The 18,112-nt window shown below is 37.9% G+C and overlaps 1 long non-coding RNA gene across 2 annotated transcripts in view; it reads right to left on the reverse strand.

Moving 5' to 3' along the window:
• LOC113613060 (uncharacterized) overlaps nucleotides 1–18,112 on the reverse strand; it is a 65,152-nt gene that overhangs the window by 14,299 nt on the left and 32,741 nt on the right. Inside the window, exon 3 of one of the 2 annotated variants that reach the window (XR_003430071.1) lies at nucleotides 2,141–6,568. The exons of the other annotated variant lie outside the window; for it this stretch is intronic. This is a non-coding gene — a long non-coding RNA (uncharacterized LOC113613060). Of the gene's footprint in view, nucleotides 1–2,140; nucleotides 6,569–18,112 lie in introns of those variants that run through there. 2 annotated transcript variants of the gene reach the window in all.

Consider the following 18,112-nt stretch of genomic DNA (forward strand, 5'->3'; position numbering starts at 1 on the left):
GAAACTTTTTTTGCCAGCCCTGAATGGCTGGATTATCTTTATGTCTCTCAGCCCTCTGCTTCAGAATGAGAGAGGAAAAGGCAGCAGGAATTGAAGAGGAACATGTATTTTTGTTGTTGTTGTTTTCTATTTTCCTGAACTTAGGATCCAGCAGTGGTGGAATAGGCAAGTGACTTGGGCTCTGTATATAATTACCTACACAGCTGGCACACAACAAACACAGGCTCATTAGACACGTTTAAGTAAAAACACGGCATATGATAAAAGAAAGTTACCAAACAAATTTTTTTCCTTTGCAGGAGCCATGTAATATTCAAGTGAAATGGCTTTTGTGGTGCTTTCATGTATCCTCGCACCTTTGGGTGAGGATGTCTCTTTGTTCCCAAGCTTGTTCCCACATGTTCATGCAGGCACAAGTTGTGCTAAATGCACGCTATTAGAATTAACACCACATATTTTGGGAACTTGTCATGTCTGAGAACAGGAGCTTCCTCTTTTGGTGGACTGAGGCATATACTTGCTCGTTTCAGTTCACTGCTTCCTTCCCCAAAGGCTTATCATCTCAAGGAAACTGACAGCTCATTATTTCAGAACTTGGAAGAAGCCCTGGAATTGGCAAGTGTGAGCCTGTCTTCCCCACCAAGGCTGCCTCCCTGATCCTCAATTCAGTTTTACTCAATTACAGAAATATTTATTAATTGATTTAGGTTCAAAGAACTAGGCGGGGTGCCTCAGGGAGGAAAGGGAGCATAGACACAACTTCTGCTATCAGAAGTCTTATGATAGGGGCATTACACAACCCCCTGTACTATAAGGTATAGTAACGCATCCTGAGATGGACAAAGTGCTCTGTGAGAGGAACAAGGAAAAGAAAGGACACCCCTAGTGCCCTTGACCACACTCTACACAAGGGTCCGTGCAGCTCTGCCCTTTCCTAGCTGAGCAGAAAACTCATCTCAGAGCCTTTTCTTGTCTCTCCTACCACAAAGAGTTGGACTGAGAATTAAACAAAATATTTTATGTGAATTTCCTTAGTAGAGTATCCCAAAGATAGTGGGAACTTAGCAAATGTTAGTTTCTTTTGCTTTGATGGTATCTTTGAGTTGGATTCTCCCCAAAATGGGTGTGAGGTTTTCAGGCAGAGAAGGGGCCTGGAGACAGGCATTTTGGGCAGAAAGAAGATCATGAGAGGACACAGAGGTGGGGAATGGATTTTGTCAAGGAAAGAGCGAATGCTCCAGTTTTGCTACTTGGAAGTAAAGAGATGGACTTGGAAAGGTAAGTAGGGGCCAAACTGAAGGGGCAGCAATATCTGGGTAGGCAGGGTGGTGCAGTGGTCAGGCCTGAGCTTTGGAGCCAGATTGTTTAAGTCTCACTCCTGGCTCGGCCCTGCCTATTCACTGTGTGACCCAGAGCAGACTTCTAACTCTGTGTCTCAGTTCCTTCACCTATAAAATGAAGTTAATATGAATGTCTTTGCCGTATTCCTTTTCTGTGGATTAAAAGGGTTAAAATTTGTAAAGCAATTGGAAATGTGCCTGGCGCATAGTAAATGCCCAATAAAAGCTGGCCAGCTCCTATTAGCAGGCTGAAATATTCATCCTGAAGTGACATAGCCAGAAGGCATGCTACAAATGCATGCCACTCAGAGGACATTTGATCTGTGTTTACCAAGTCAATGGGCCTTTCCCATATGAGAAATGGCTCTGCCATTTACCTGATTGAGATAAGCGGAGGTTTCTTAAAAGAACAGGTGTGAACTGTTCCTCAGACTTTCTATTCTTTGGATGATACCTGTAGGCACCCCCCACCTCCATGAGGCTCCTTAGTTCCACCCCCAAAGGAGGACTGTCAGCTGCAGACTGGAACCTCCTGCCAATAGCAGACGTCACCTCTTCCTTCTTGCTGGTGGTTAGAGGACCAAGGGTATTGATCTCGGAGAGGCAGCAGTGAGCATTGGTGTAGAGAGAGATCTTAATTCCCTGGCCAGGAATTGAATCTAGATAGCCTGGATGAAAACCAGTCACCACACCCCCTGGCTCTTGCCCCCAGCGAAAAATGCATTTCTCATGGAAGCAAAAACTATAAAAACAGGCACAGAGTTTATTACTAGAGACATAGCACAACAACAAGTGGGAGAGCACACAGAGAATCAGTTTGCTTAGTTAAGATAGAAACAAGGCAGAGACGCCCACCCGGAATGAAAGGGTGTGGGCATCCTCCCTAATGAGGAGAAGTGCAGTAAAGAGGCCGTTAAGTCACTTATACAGGGCAGTTCTTCTGGGTCTTTGTTTACCTCTGGCCAATTATCTGGTTTCTTTTTCCACACCTGACCTGCCCTAGGACCCTCCCCAACATGCGTGCGCAACATTTTTCCAAGATGGATTCCAGCCCAGAGGCCTATGGGGCAGCCTTAGCATCATATATTTTGGGGTGGTGCCCCCTCTTTTTTGACCCCCAAGAAGACTTTCTGCACATGTGCAATGTCTCCCTTTCCCGAAGGTTGGGAAATATATGATGTCTTGATCCTTTATTCAAACAAGGGTTAGGCCCCCTCTGTTCCTGCCATGACTGTTATCTTAAGGTGTACACAGGAGACAAAGCCTGGTTATTTACCATGTTTCTGTTGTTACTTCCATTTCAGAGAGCAAACAGGAGGCTGACTGTAAGTGCCTAACCTGGAGCCCACCTATCTCCTGTCTCAGGAAATGCAAACAGGAGGCTAGTTGTAAGTGTCCAGCCTGAAGCCCACTTTTTTCCTGCCTCGGTATCATGCTAGACAGAATGATGACTAAGTGGCCAGAGATCAGCTTGAATAATAATATAATAGTTCAGATTTTCAGGAACTAAAATCCTCACTTTCACGAAGAAACTACCGGAGCCCTCTGAAACGACTATTCAGAGATTAGAGACCTGCCCAGGCAAGCTCCAGTTCCTGTTCCCTTCATGGCTGCTCTCCAGAGGCTGGATGTATCGAGGGGCCACCCACAGAGGGATGTTCTGGGGCCCCGAGCCTACTTCCCCCAGACCTTATCTCTAGCTGGTTCATATATTTGTGGGATATGTCTGTGTCCTTTGGGTTAAGGGCATGGATCGCCTCTGAGTAAGAGACAGGTGGTTGGGATTAAATCTTTTGCTTTCAGAAAACCCATTAAGTGAAAACTTCAATCCACACGTGGTGTGGAGGAGAGAAATTATATCCAGTGCTAAACCTGGGACCTAATCTCTCAGCAAAAAGAAATTAGGAGGGGAACCGTGTGTGTGTACTATAACTCTACGGTGAAGTGGATGAGGGTGAATACCATACCTTCAGACTAGGCATAAAGGTACTGGGGAAACATGAAACCCAAGGACATTTGGAGAGCCCTGTCCTTCTTATTGTACAGTCTTGAAAGTGGACTTAAAAGTCGGTGGGGGGACAAACTCTTTTGGACTCAGGTGCTGAGCTGACTGAACTTAAGTGCTTGCTGATTGCAGGAGAACTGAGAAATGGTACCCGCCCAGGGCCCATGGGAATTCACAGCTGCTCCTGCTGTGGGAAAGAAGCTACCAGTCCAGAGGCCACCATGTCCTTGACAAGTTGGGTTCAGGTGCAGCCCCTCCCACTGGAAAAGAGGGACCTTCAGTCCCAGCCCACTTGTTACCAATCCACAGAGACGTCCTGGATCATTGCACAAGCATCATCCCTGGAGTTGCACACTGGAGAACCACAAGTTTTGATTGGGGAGGGAGAGTCTGAGCTCTGCTCTCGCTCCAACAGCAATGGGGGGTTGTGGAGGACCCAGGGGCTGTCACTGCAGCATTCTGATGATCATGGAAACTACACCCATGTCACCCCGGATATTCAAGATGGTGAAGGGTCCCAAACCACACCCTCAGAAAACAGTTAAAAATACTTCAGAATGTTTAGCTGGGATGGACTAGGCTCAAGTTTAATGGTCACACAGAAGAAAGAAAAGGGACTTATTCAGTGTAATTCCAGACCTAATAGTAATGAGCAAATTTCACCTCAATATAAAAGCAAATGAAAACACAATTAGGGCTGCCCAGCAATGGATGAAATGGTACCCTTCAGAGTCCTCTATCACTGGAGGTACCGAAGCAGATCCCGGGGGCCATCTGCCAACCAGTACGTAGGCAATATTTCTGCGTTGGGTGAGGGTTAAAGTAATAAAGGAAGTTTATCCTTGACCCACACTTATCAAGGCTGTTTTTGCTCTTTCAATGACCCAAATTCTTACATTGCTTTCATTTTGCTTCCTAGAACCCCAGAGAATTAAAGAGTTTTGTGTTGCTTTTCTAGGTTCTATAAAGGATCTTAGGGATCATATAGATCAATCTCACCCAGTTTCGCTGATGGAGAGACTGAAGTGCAAATGTTAGGTGGCTTCTAAGGTTACATATTTGTTAAGTGGTAGAACAGCAATATGAACTCACGACCTGGAGTACCATGATGGTTTCCCGACTGGTTTACTTCCCTCCATTTTCTCCCCAATGCTATTCATCCTACACATTCTACACATATACCAGATTGATATTCCTAAAACACAGATCTAATTATGTCATTGCTGTATTTAAACCATTTCAAAAGCTCCCTGTGCTCTTTAAAAATATACTTAGGGTTCTTTATTACGGCATTTAAGGTTCAACCTTCCTGGTTTTATCTCCAATTCCAACCCCTAAACCCAGTCCTTTTCATACACTAAGATGTTAAATGAGTATTGAATACAATTGGTTTTGGGAATATCAGTTTTATTTCTTAGACTATTTCTTGCCATATTCCTCCTTCGTAGGGTTTGCTGATCATCTGGTTGTAACAAACCTCAGAATTTTTAAAATGTGCCGTTCTTCAGGAAAATCAGCACAAGATACCATGGACCATGTTTTGACCAGTGTTGCATTAAGGGAGCTTCAAATGAAAGCCTATAAATGTTGGAGGAAAAAATCCTACTCATATCCCACTTCCAAGAATTTCTTAATAATTCCTCTTTCTTTCACCATAAAAATAAATCAGAGCTTTTAAAACATGCCTTCCAGATACCGACTTCTCAGAAATCACTCTGCAGTTGTGTGAGAGCATGTGCCTTCACAAGACCAACACTAACATCTTTAGTATTTTAAGAGAAAAGATCAAATCCCTGAATGCATTTCAAAGCCAAATTGAAAGGACTCCTCCAGAAACACTGAAGACATCTGTAATTCTGGGCTGTAACAGGAGTGAGAAAATAAAATGTATTAAATCACAAATTAAGCTGAATTCATGACAGTGATTACGTCGACACTGCTCTTACAGCCATCATTTCCATTAGTGACTTGCAATCTATACTCGCCAACTTCCATGTCAAATGAGCCAGGATCCTACTCTTTTTAGGATGAAAACTGGAATGACTTGTGATGGACCTGTTATTTGCCAGAGTGTATGAGTTAGCTTTTACTTCCTAACAACTTACTACCCAAACTTAGTAGTAAGCTTAAAACAGTATGTATTGGATTGTCAGAGGGTGGTAGACCTGCACTCAATACCTCAAACAAACCAAAACATAAAACTGAATTTATTGCTGACATAGTAGGGAAGAGCTATGTTGATCAGGAACAGTCTCTCCAAGCAGAGCAGACTACTGATCTTACAGAGAGTTTGGGGAAATCAGTGAAGTTCAAAGATGGGTGGATTTTCATGGTCATCATCTGTTTAATCACGGTTACTTGAATGAGACTGTTGCTCAGAGGTGTGCTAACTGGAGTGAATTTATTCCAGATTGACTGATTTACAAAAGTGAGATGTTAATAATACGCATAGGTTGGGCTTGCAAAAGCAGGTTTAATGAGGCAAGTTGTAGTTCATCTATTAAATGGGTTTAAAATTGGTATGGTGGTTATTTGTTTGCATGGCTACAGAAGCATTGGTCTTTTTATAAGAGTGTATAAATTAGGCAATGCCAAAGATGATTTCCAATGATCTCTGCTTCATGCTATCGTGACTTGTGCGATTCCCTCCCCTTGAATGTGGACTGGATTTAGTGACTTGCTTCTGACAAACAGAATGCGGTAGAAGTAATAAGATGTCACTTCCAAGATTAGGTTAAAAAAAGACCACGGCTTCGGCCTTGGGGGAGTCATCTTTCACTTGCTTTCACTTGGATTTCTCACTTGGGGGAAGTAAGCTGCCATGTTGTGAGCAGCTCTGCTCAGAGGCCCATGTGACAAGAAACTGATATTTTTAGGTTTTCCCTCAGGTGATCATATAACTTTAGTGATGATGTAATTGCACAAGGAACACTGCCTAGAGAGCCAGATGCGTAGACAGCATTGTAAATTATAATCTGAGTTGTATCTAATTTCTCAAGTGGCCATTGAAGCTCTTGCTTCCTTTAGCGACTTGTTTATCTGTTTCATTTTCTGGGTTCTTGTCCACACAAACGCTCATACTAGCTTTTAACAGACCATGTCCATCTGACCATGCCAACTTCCACTCTAACACAATGTTTTTTCCATATGTATTAGTACTCATCATTGCAAAGAAAATTGATTCCAGCTCCTTCAATAACAGAAAAACTGATCTTGAAATTCACTGTAAGAAAAAGAGCAAAATAGACAATATTCAATCCACTTCTCCAACCTTATAAAGGCAATTCTTTGTCTTCACATTTGTCGCACTAAACAGTTGTTCAAAATTAAGAATCTTATATGGTTTACTATGAAGCAGACTCATTAAATGTAATTTATATAACTGGTTATTGTAATGCTTCCTTCATCAAACTTTCTAAAGAAATATCCATTGATTATTATGTAGCATAAAGAAATATTATTTATAGGGAAAAAAGGAGTTTGTAGTTAAAAAGCCAGTAACCAGTTCCTTTTCAGAAAAAATAACCTAAGTCCAATCCTATTTCTGTGGAGACAAACATCATATTAAAGTGCTGCTGAGAATATTTTTTCCAGAAATATAGCATATTGTTAGTGTGAATGAGAGTATTTTATACTTCGTAAGTATTTATTTTGTCTATGGATATAGGGAGAGTCTTATAAGTAAAGAAGGAAGAGGTGCACTGACTATTACTTAGAAATTTTAGTTTTTTTTAAATGCTCTTTTTATATCTGTATTATAGTAAAATCATTCTTAGAGGATGTCCCACACTATAAGATCAAGAATATAGAAACATCGATTTAGATAAAATCCACCATAGACTAAATAATATTGAATTCCATGTGATAATAGTTATCTTCTTATACAGTATATTATATATTTTGTGTGCTTTTGTGTGGTATATTATATTTTCATGTGCTTTTTAATGCAAAATGGAGTCAAAGAAGCTGGTAGATACTTAAGTAATCAGAATTTTCTGATGGTTTCTTGTTCATAAATGCAGCATATACTTCAAATATCTATCAAAGCCTCAAACCTAGTATTTTTATAGCAAATTAGAAGTACAAGGGATTTGCTCATTTGTTTCTTCACAACAGCCATATAATATTTTACCCCTAAGAAAACAATATATGAGGAAATTTTATAGAGGAAAGTTCTGATTATCAGAGGGTTATGGCTTGCCCAGAATCAGTCAGCCAGCGAAAGGACTAATCAGAACCACACTCAGGTCTTCTGGCTCCAAACACGTTCTTTCCATTTCGTCACATATCTTTATATATCTTTACCCACCAGCCTCCTATAACCATTCTATTTCTCACGTCCAAAGGCACTGAATCCATTCTTTGAGAACCGCACATGGGAAACGCAATATGTATGAGTGCTCCCTCAGCAATCACAGAGCCCAGTGAGCCTTCACAGTCTAATCACTTGTTAATTATATTAGCAGGCATTCTGAGGGTGTGGCAAATCACAAATACATAATGCATCCTATTGAATAAACTCAAGACCAAACAATAAGCATCAAAGTTCCTTGGTGTGGGGCATAGTTCTCTCGTCTTGAATTCGGTATAAACATGTACATACATTTGTTGTTTGTATTCTTTTGAATATTCTTAGTAAAACTTCATGTTTTTAAAACTCATCATAATATGAATAAGAGAAAGACCCTTGTATCTGTAAAGTGGTTTATAGTTTATAAAGCACTTTCAAATGCATTATTTATTTAGTCCTCCCACCAAGTTGTGAAGTAAACAGATAGCAATTGTCCTCATTTTATAGACATAAAACCAAAACTCAAAGAGGTTTATATTCCCTTGAGTTTAGACAACTCTTAGGTGCAGGAGGCAGCTCACCTAACATAAGAGCTGGAAGGAGCTTCCTTAGATATTAGGAAGGGCAGGATTTCCCAGTGTGTGTTCTGTGCCTCACTGGTTTTGTGAGATGCTCTATAGCAAGGGGTGCAGTGCTCCAATAAATATAAGAAACACCGCATATTATATTCCCTACTTGAGAATCACAATGCATATTGGCATAAAAAGGCTCTGAGATGTATTATTTTTTTTTAAGTTGATTTTGTTCAACTCAGAGTTTCCAACAATTGACTCAATCGAGCAAAACTGTTTTGCAAAACGTTGACCTAGTGTAACCCTCACATTAAGGAGATGAGAGAGCTGATGTTCAAAAATATAAAATATTTATTTAAGACAACACAATTACTTACATTAAAGTTAAGGATGGAACTTAAATCTCCAAATTCAGCCTCAACGTTCTTTCTAATATCCTACACGGCTTCTCTGTACTTAAATGCTTCTCTATTCTAGAAAGAATAATTTGGCTGGTCTTCATATTCAAAATTAGAGGCATATTTTGAATAAAAATCTTGTAAAAAGGAAAAGAGACCATCCTTAGTTCCTAATTCACTTTTGTGCTAATCAAAAAAATCTCGATGATAATATTTGCCATTCCCCTGTGCCAAGATTATTAATAATTTTTAAAGCTTTTAACAGACTTTCAAGTTAAATGTTTTTACAGATGAAGTCACTGAGGCTCTGAGAAATAAAATAACTTGAGGAAGGTCATCCATTTATTAAAAGGAGGAGCCATGATTTAAAGTTGAGTCTATCTGACTTCAAACCTGTTCAGCAGTAACATTCTGAGGACCCCATTTTTGGCTTTCTAAACATTTTTATTGGAGTATAGTTGATTTACAATGTTGTGTTAGCTTCAGGTGTACAGCAAACTGAATCAGTTATAAATATACATATATCCACTCTCTTTTTTTTCCCCCATGTAGGCCACTACAGAGTATTGAGTAGAGTTCCCTGTGTTACACAGCAGGTTCTTACTAGTTATCTATTTTATATATAGTAGCGTGTATATGTCAATCCCGATCCCCCAATTTATCTCTCCTCCCTCCCCCTTGGTAACCATAAGTTTGTTTTCTACATCTGTGACTCTACTTCTGTTTTGTAAATAAGTTCATTTGTACCCTTTTTTTGATTCCACATATAAGTGATATGTGATATCTGTCTTTCTGTGTCTGACTTACTGCATTCAGTATGACAACCTCTAGGTCCATCCATGTTGCTGCAAATGGCATTATTTTGTTATTTTTATGGCTGAGTAATATTCCATTGTATATATGTACCACATCTTCTTTATCCATTCCTCTGTTGATGGACATTTAGTTTGCTTCCATGTCCACTCCTGGGCATATACCCAGAGAAAACCATAATTTGAAAAGATACATGCGTCCCAATGTTCATTGCAGCACTATTTACAATAGCCAGGACATGGAAGCAATCTGAGGGCCCCATTTCTTTTCAAAGAGATCCTTGAAGGCTGACTACTCTCCTTTTCAGATGACGACTACTGCAATAAATTTTAAAGGGTAGGCAAATCATACAGGCAGAAACAAAACAATAAAACCTCTACATAGATTAAGCAGAATGGGAACAAACAGAATACGTAAGGAAGGGAAAAGTAGGTAGTTATAACTGCAGTAGACACCATATGCATTCTCTTCTTAATGCCTCCAATTCTGCAATAAGTATTTTTTAAATATAAGACCAAAACCCTGCAGCACTTTTAAATTTTCTTTATACTATAAACCAAGCTAGCAATCACTGGCACAGTAATGAGGTTTGTCAGAGGATCAGTATTTCAGGTCTAATGGAGCCTCAAAGGTCTTTGGCGTTTAACCAGGACTTGAATTCCACCTGTAACATCCCCAAAGGTGGTCATCTGTAATGAAAGGACATCTTAACATCTCTGGAGGGAGGCCATTTTATTATTGGACAACTCCAACTTCAGGAAATTCACTGACTAGACTGTATACCACTTAAAAGCAGGATGCATTCCCATCTTGCTCAAACTACATCCCTAGTGTCTAGCAAGAAAGAATCCATCACTAAGCCCTTTATTTTTTTATTTTTTGGCTGCATTGGGTCTTTTGACCTGTGTGCCCTGCACTGGCAGGCAGATTCTTAATCACAGTGCCAACAGGGAAGCCCTTTCTTTTACTTTTTTGAATGATCAAATGGTACTGACATGAAATATTTCTTCTTGTAATGTTTATCCCATTATTCTAACTCTGTTTTCTGGGCAGAAGTTAAGTGATTTTCCCAGAAGGTATACCTGGGCAAGGTACCTAGGAAACAAAATAAAATCTAGGTATCTTTTAAAAATTGATATATAATTCAGATACTATAAAATTCACCCCTTTAAAGTATAAAATTCGGTGGTTTTGAGTATATTCAGAGAATTGTAAAACCATCATCACTATCTAATTCCAGAACATATATATCACCCCTCCCAAAAAATAACCCTACCCATTACTAGTTATTCCTCATTCCCCCTTCACCCAAATCCCTGGTCACCACTTTCTGCTCTATGATTATGGACATTCCATATGAATGCAATCATATCATATGTGGCCTTCTGTGTCTGGCTTCTTTAGAGTAATATTTTCAGGATCAACAATGTTATCGGATACATCAATACTTCATTCCACTTATGACCAAATCACATGGATATACCACATTTTGTTATCCACTCATGGGTTGATGGGTATTTGAATTGTCTCCACTTTTTGTCTATTATGAATAATGCTGATATGAACATTCATGTACAAATTTTGTGTGAACATATGTTTTCAGTTCTCTCGGGAATGTAACTGGGATTGGAATTGCAAGGATATATGGTAAATCAATGTTTAACATTCTGAGGAACTATCCACCTCTTTAACAAAGCAGGTACATCATTTTATAATCCTACCAGCAAGGTCAGAGAGTCACAACTTCTTCACATCCTCATCAACACTTGTTGCTTTCTATTTTATTCTGTTTGGTTTTTTAAATTATAGCCATCATAGTGGGCATGAAGTGGTATCTCATAGGGTTTTGATATGCATTTCCCTGAAGGCTAATAATGTTGACCATCTTTTCATGTACTTATTGGCCATTTGTATATCTTCTTTGGGGAAATGTCTATTTAGATTCTTTGCCTATTTTTTAATTGGGTTGCCTTTTTATTTTTAAGTTGTAAGTGTTCTTTATATATTCTGGTTAAAAGTCCCTTATCAGATATACAATTTGAAAATATCACATTCTTTGACTTGTCTTTTTATTTTCTTGACAATACTCTTTGAAGCACAAGTGTTTTTAACCATGAAGAAATCCAACTTGTCAACTTTCTCTTTCATTGCTCCTGCTTTGGGTGTCACATGTAAGAAACCCTTGCCTAATAAAAGGCATGAAAATTTATTCATGTTTTCTTTTAAAAGTTTTATAATACTGTATCCTATTTAGGTATGATCTAGTTTGAGTTAATTTTGTATATGGTAGAGTCCAGCTTCATTCTTTTGCATGTGGATATTCAATGGTCCCAGCACCACTTGTTGACAAAACCACCCTTTCCCCACTGAATTGTCTTGACGTTCTTGTCAAAACTCAATTGACCATAAATTTAAGAGTTTATTTATGGCCTTACAATTCTATTTTATTGATCTATATGTCTATTCTTATGCAAATACCACACTATCTTTATAATTGTAGCTTTGTAGTAGTTTTGAAATTGGGAACTTTCAAGACTTCTTTCATCTTTTTGAAGATTGTTTTGACTATTCTTGGTTTTGTGCATTTCCATATGAATTTTACAAATTCTCAATTTCTACCAAACAAAAGACATATGGGATTTGATGGAGATTACAGTAATCTGTATATCAGTTTGGGATGCATTGCCATCTTAATAATGCTAAGTATTCCAACACATGAATATGAGATGTCTTTCCATTTATCTTAGGTCTTCTTTAATTGCTTACAACACTGTTTTGTAGTTTTCAGTATACAAGTCTTGCACTTTTTTGTTAAATTTGTTTTATATAGTTTATTCTCTTTGATGTTATTGTAAATGAAATTGTTTTCTTAATTTTATTTCCAGATTGCTCATTGTTGCTGTACAGAAATATAATTGATTGTTGTATATTGATCTTTTATTCTGCAGTCTTACTAAATTTGTTTATTAGTTTTAATAATTTTCTTGTGGATATATTATATTTTTCATACACAAGATAATGTCATTTGTGAATAAAAATAGTTTTATTTCTTCCTTTCCAATCTGGATGACTTTGTTTCTTTTCCTTGAATAATTGCCCTGGCGAGAACATCAGTACAATGTAGAATAGAAGTGGGGAGAGCAGACATGCTTGTCTTGTTTGTGATCTTAGGGGGAAGGCTTTCAGTCTTTCACCTTAAAATATGATGTTAGCTGTGGCTTTTTGTTCATGCCTTTTATCATGTTAAGAAAATTTCTTTCTATGCTTAGTTGGCTGACTGTTTTGTCATGAATCATTATTGGATTTTGTTGAATGCTTTTTCTGCATTTATTACAATAATCATGTGTTTCCTGCCCTTTTTTCTATTAATATAGTATATTACATCGATTTTCATATGTTGAACCAACCATCCATTCCTGAGATCAATTTCACTTGGGCATGGTGTATACATTACTTTTTATGCATAGTTAAATTTGGCTTGCTAGTATATTGTTGAGGATTTTTGTGTCTATATTCAAAAGAGATATTGGTCTATTGTTTTCTTTTCCTGGGATTTCTTTGTCAGGTTTTGGTATGAGAATAATACTGGGCTCATAGAATGAGTTGCGAAGTTTTCTTTCTTCATCTTGTTTTTGGAAGATTTTGTGGAAGTTTGCTGTTAATTTTCTTTAAACATTTGGTTGAATTCACTGGTGAAGTCATCTGGGCCTAAACACTTCTTTGTGGGAAAGTTTTCGATTACTAATTCAATCTCTTTAATAGAAATCTATCCAGATTCTCTGTTTCTCTTGAGTCAGTTGTTTGTGTTCTAGGAATTTGTCAGTTTTATCTGTTAACACATTTATAGGCATACAATATTCCCTTCTAATCATTTTTATTTCCATAAGGTCAGAATGTTCCCTGTTTTGCTATTGATTTTATTAATTTGAGTCTTATCTCTTTTCATCTTGGTAAATTAAGCCAAAGGTTTGTAAATTTTTTCAAAGAACAAACTTTTGGGTTTGTTGGTTTTGTTGACGTTCTCTATTATTTTTCATTTCATTTATTTCTGCTCTTATCTTTATTATTTTCTTCCTTCTGCTTGTCTTGGGTTTAGTTTACTCTTCTCTTTCTAGTTTCTTAAGGTTGTAGGTTAAGGTATGGATTTGCTTTTCTTCTTTTATAATACAGACATCTACAGTTATACTTTTCTCCTGCTTACGGTTTTAACTATATCCATGAACTTTGGTATATTGTATTTTCATTTTCATTCATGTCATAGTATGTTCTAATTTTTCTTGTGATATCTTTTTTGACTCAGTTGTTTAATAGTGTGTTGTTTAATTTACACATTATTCGTGAGTTTCCTGTGTTTCTTTCTGTTATTCACTTCTCTTTTCTTAAAGTTTATTTTTAATAATATGGCTTTTTCTGCATTTAAGGTAAGATTTTTTTTTGAATTTTATTGTTATTCATTTCTAATTTCATTGAACTGTGGTCAGAGAGCTGTGGTCAGAGAACATACTTTGTATTTTAATCTATTTAAATTTATTTAGATTTTTTCTCCCTTCAGTGAATGCCATTATATTGAATATCATGACATCTTACATTAAACTTCCTAGCAGAGTAGCTATTTAATGTTTGTTGAATTAAAGTCATAAACTTTTCCCCAGATATCAAGTCTAACATAGTATCTTATATAAATGTAGCACCCAAAACTATTTTGAAAACTCTGAAGATTTATACTATACAACTGTGTTACCCAAACTTAACTGACAATCAAAATATCCTGGGGAATATTTTAAAACTGGTGCTCATGCTAGTTTTACAACACTAACAGGGACCACTCTATGAGGCTCTGCCTTCAGATCTGTTGAACAGGAGACCACCTCTACATATGCCACCAACAAATCTGGCAACTGGCCATTTCCAATAAGAGCACTGTGTTTTCCTTTTCTTAAATATTGCCCTTAAAAGATCTGGAGTTATTTCTAATTTTCACCACATGACTTGTTAAACGTTTAAAACCTATTATAGAATGTGATTCAAATTTGTCATTGACACAGATTGGAGGTACAATATTCTGGGCTAAAACATAACATCATACCATTTAAATAAATATTTACGTAGCCCTTAAGAAAGTTTTAAAAAAATACATAAAATTGTTTCCTCACAAGTGAAAAGTAAATATGTCACCATTGCCTTTATTATATCAGTAAATAGAGAAATAATGATGGGAATACACTGGAGGAAATTGAATTCTATTTGGTACATATTTGTTAAATTAAATAAAATAGAACCCAATTCTCTAGGCAAATCCTAATTTCAAAGGTATATTCTTCCCATATACCTTCAAGATGTCCTCAAGCTCCCAACATTTTAAAGTTTGACTATATCTCCTAGACTGTGTCTTAAACAACGTGTTGTCAGGTCATGTCTCTTGATCCTCTATTTAGAAAACAGTGGCCACTTTATTCAGATAACCTATTTCCCACCTTAAGAGAAAATATTGATTCTGCTTTTATTCACTTTTAACCCATGTTACAGAAAAGACTTGGAAAATATGTAAATAAAATAAAGGGAATCTTAATAGAATATAAAAGAAAACTGTCTAGACTCACTAGAAACAACTCCATTCCCTTTACACTTAAAATGTGAAATTTATAAGAAATTATTTCAGAGAAAAAGAAATATGACTGAAAGCTTATCAATATTGTGAGGAAGCCATTCTCAAACCTTTTCTCTCCTCAACCCAGATTCATACATGAGACACTTTCATAAATATAAAAACTGATGTAAATGCTTCTGAGTTGGGTCTGAGCATTATGTATAATTCTCCTCCATCACTTGCCAGATATCACAACCAATAGTATCAAATTTACGTGTCCAACATCCAGTTGAGAAGTGCTGCAAGAGGAAGCAAAGGAGGAAAGGCTACCAAGATTTAGTGTACGTCTAATATGTGTCAGGCTCTGTCACATGTTACCCTAATTAAATTCACACTTCTGTAACTTACAATCCACCATTAACCATAAAAGAGCTAAATTAGTTTTATTATGTTACATTGAGTCCAGGATAATGTAACATATTTATCCACAATAAGAAGTGTAAGGTAGATGAAAGAGAAGTTTCACTTAGCAGCTGAGTTCTGATTTCCACCAAAGGACTCTTCTCTGGTACCATCTTTATAACTTTGGTTTTCTGCTGTTTTTGCTTTTTTATTTTGAGATAATTTTAAATTTACAGAAATACTCACAGAACTATTGCAAAGAATTATTTGATACCCATCACCCAATTCTGCCATTTAAGTGTATTTGTCCCACTTGTTTTATCATTCTCTCTCTCTCTCTCTCCCCTTAAACACTTCAGAGTGTATTTTCTAAGACCATCAGGAAATTTAACAGAATACAGTACTATTTTCTAATCTTTAGTCCTTATTCAAATTTCTCCAGTTGTCCTGATAATGTCTTTTATAGCATTTGTTCTTGGTCCAGGATCTACTCCAGGATCTGCTCTGCATTTACTTTCATATCTCCTTGGTCTCCTTTAATGTGGAATGAATCCTTAACCTGACTTTGTTTTTCATGATATTCACATTTTTAGACTCTTTTTTTGAAGATGAAAAGATTTAGTTCTAAATAAATTTTTAACATTGACTGACTCAACTTGTTTATTAAGTGCTTTATATTCCTAAGATCTCTTACCTACAGTAAAAGGCAATATCAAATAAAACAAATGTTCAAAAACTGGTTACATTTATAATTTTTTTAAAAGTCCAGTGGTTTTAAAGAATTGGGATTACAAAAGGCTCTGCCTAAGGCTAAATTGATGGTTGTTTCTTCTGTTGCCTGGAGACTAAACCTATTGATCTAGTTTTCATTGTTTTATAATTAATGCAGAAGAGAGATGAAACTAAGTGAGTGGGAATAAAAGCATTACATGAACTCAAAGTGTCCAGATTCAAAGGTCATTTGTTACTAGATATGGATTGGAAAGAAAATTCGTACAACTAAGAAGAACAGAAAAAGCTATTCTGCTTTATTAAAGTATTTTAAAGAAGCCAATAGATGGTTCAAAATATTGAGCTAGTTTCTTAGTCTAATAAGCGGTACTCAGTATAAATATTTATTGGACGAATGAAAGAATAGTGAAAACTACTCAGAGAGTGAGACAAGGCTAAGTGCTCTAAATAAGATAAGAAGAAATCTTGTACCTGTGGCAGACACTGTCAGTGTCCCACCCTGTGCTTTTTTCCTGGAGGTCACATGTGGCTTTAGGGGGCAATTTCCATACACGCTGGTGACTTCCTCTTCAAGCTCACTGCCTAAGAGTCTTCTTGGCCTGCATGCAGGGCAGGCCAGAAAAGTGGGTAAGTCAACACCCCCAGGAGCAAGCCCCAGCCACCAAGGGGTAGGGGTTGGTGGATAAATATTCCAGCTACCTCACCCTCAATGGGACAATTGCAAGGTATCTTATACAGAACTTCTCAGAGTCATTGGTGGGATCAGCTCCGGTCACTCACTGTGATAACTTGTTCATGAATGCACCGTTTACTGGCTGTCCTTCTGTCCCTGTCTGAGGCTGGCAGAGTTACAAAAGAGACTGAATGTTTCTTTGAAAAGTGAGGACCCTTGGGAAAGTACAGTCCCTGCTGTGGGAAGAAATGGACCTAGCCAACACGTTTCAAAGGAACCAGCATAACGTACATGGGAACACACCTTGAGGGTGTTGGTCTAAGGGGTTGGAGGATAAGGTGACATAGGGAGCATTGATTGACATAGGGGCACTCTCCCATGAATTAGCATCTAACATCTGAGCAAGGATACCTGGTGCCAGTCCTAATGTCACTGCCTGAATATCTTCCCAGTAAAATGAGGTGGAGATACCAGAACTTCCTCAGCAGAGTTTGAGAAAACTGCCAGAAGAATCAGAGAGGTGGACATGTTCGAATGGATTTACATTAAAAGAACAGAGAACCCACCAGCTTACTATTATATTTCCCGAGAAAACCCAAGGGCACTTCCTTCACCAAAACAATGTAGACTGCACCAAGGAGGAGTGTCACCACTGTTAAGAGGTTCAGGACTTCCATGGGCCAGTGCTGATGGTGGCCAGAGCTGGTGCTATTTTACTGGGCTCCCTAGTGGCAATGGGATGAGAAGATTCTGGAATATCAGAGATCGGGTGGAGGAAGACAACCATAAGAGGCAAGGTGGGCATCATTCCCATAATGGGAACTAGGCCAGAAAGGCAAAAAAGGAGCATGAAGTGAGATAGACGGACAACTAATGAGGGTGTTGCTTGACTTTGCAACAGAGCTCCAAAGAGCTCCAAAGTGGGTGAGCAGAAAGCTGATAGAACCCGCAGTAATGGAAAATTATGAGCCTTCACCCAGTTGGCAGACCTGAGTCAGTTCTCAGGTCCAGAGCTCGTTGATTGAAAGGGAGGACAAGTCCCTTTGAAGAGTGACTCTGCGGTGCCACCACTTAAGTATGTGCAATAATTACACCTAAAGAGACCTGTGGAGGGTAGGTCTAATAGACCTTTCAAGGGCTATTAGACATATGAACTGAGCTTATAATAATAATAATGGGAAAAATAATGGGCAAGATACCATGATGGTCTCCCTGTTAGAGTGAAGCATATGGAGGCCAGGTGATAGAGTCCTGGCCCAAGTCTACCTTAGAGTGGGTCCAGTGAACTCCATGTGTTTG

This window comes from Aethalodelphis obliquidens, unplaced genomic scaffold (genome assembly GCF_003676395.1).
Source record: "Aethalodelphis obliquidens isolate GAN/ISIS:26980383/991018 unplaced genomic scaffold, ASM367639v1 scaffold84, whole genome shotgun sequence".
In the NCBI taxonomy this organism is placed as follows: Eukaryota; Metazoa; Chordata; class Mammalia; order Artiodactyla; family Delphinidae; genus Aethalodelphis; species Aethalodelphis obliquidens.